Here is a 1,039-nt window from a genome sequence, read left to right on the forward strand (position 1 = left end):
CCTGTCCTCTCCTATCCTCCTTCCTCCTCTCCTCCCCCCTTCCTCCTGTCCTCTCCTATCCTCCCCCTTCTCCTCACCTCCCTCCTCCTCTCCTCTCCTCCCTGTCGGCTATCGCCTAGCAACCCAGAGCTGGTGAGAGCACACTGCCCCGCCCCTCTGTGGCCTGCAGGTGGGGCTGTTTCCCCCGGGGTGTGAGCTGCTAGGGAGCCACGGTCAGGGAGGCGTCTTCCTGCCACATGTTCTCTGACTTCCTGCTTCCTCCCTCTGTCAGTCAAGAGGAACGGGTCACGCCTCCCCAAACACAGCTGATCATGTGTGAGATTACAGTTAGAGAGGGGAGGCACACCCTGAGAAAATGGCTGCCCACTTTTAGTCCAATATCATGTTTCTATATATATTCATTTTTTTAGGGTTGTCCGGCCTGACTGCCATAATATATTCAGCTAGTTCAAATAATGACAGAAGTACAAAATAAATACAAGTAAAACAACAAAAGTGCTGGCGAAAGTTGTAAATACCAGAGCTGTTTCATGTTTGCCCTCTGTCCTGTGTATTTAGGGCGTGCTTGCGTGTGTGTGTGTGTGTGTGTGTGTGTGTGTGCTTTCAAACCTGTCAATGAGTAAGCTGCTCTCTGAGTCAGGCGGGGGCGTGTTCAGATCCAGTGCTCAGGACTCAGTGTTGATCCAGACAGCGACAGCGTTGACTCAGCGCTCGGCTCTGCTCACCTGAAACACCTGACTTCTGACCCAATCCATGAGAGGAGTTCTGTTTTCTACCGGACGTCCTGATGGCCTGATGACCGGCTGACCGGCCCGTGTGTGTCCTGGCTGCGCTGAGGTGAGAGGGTGAGTGGATGAGTGTGTGAGTGTGTGAGTGGATGAGTGTGTGAGTGTGTGAGTGTGTGAGTGTGTGAGTGGATGAGTGTGTGAGTGTGTGAGTGGATGAGTGTGTAGGAGAGGGTCCTACTGTAGCTCTGTGTTTTGGGGAGAGGGTTCTAGAGGGTTCTACTGTAGCTCTGTGTTTTGGGGACATGGTTCTA

The 1,039-nt window shown here is 52.8% G+C and overlaps 1 protein-coding gene across 1 annotated transcript in view; it reads left to right on the forward strand.

Moving 5' to 3' along the window:
* Window positions 1–699: 699 nt before the first annotated feature.
* The window catches only part of LOC311328384 (uncharacterized protein), a 13,023-nt gene continuing 12,683 nt past the window's right edge, over window positions 700–1,039 (forward strand). Inside the window, exon 1 of the mRNA XM_084462359.1 lies at window positions 700–837. The gene's annotated coding sequence lies outside the window, so the exon portion shown is untranslated. The remainder of the gene's footprint in view (window positions 838–1,039) is intronic.

Source organism: Borostomias antarcticus (assembly GCF_949987555.1).
Source record: "Borostomias antarcticus genome assembly, contig: scaffold_164, whole genome shotgun sequence".
NCBI lineage: Eukaryota > Metazoa > Chordata > Actinopteri > Stomiiformes > Stomiidae > Borostomias > Borostomias antarcticus.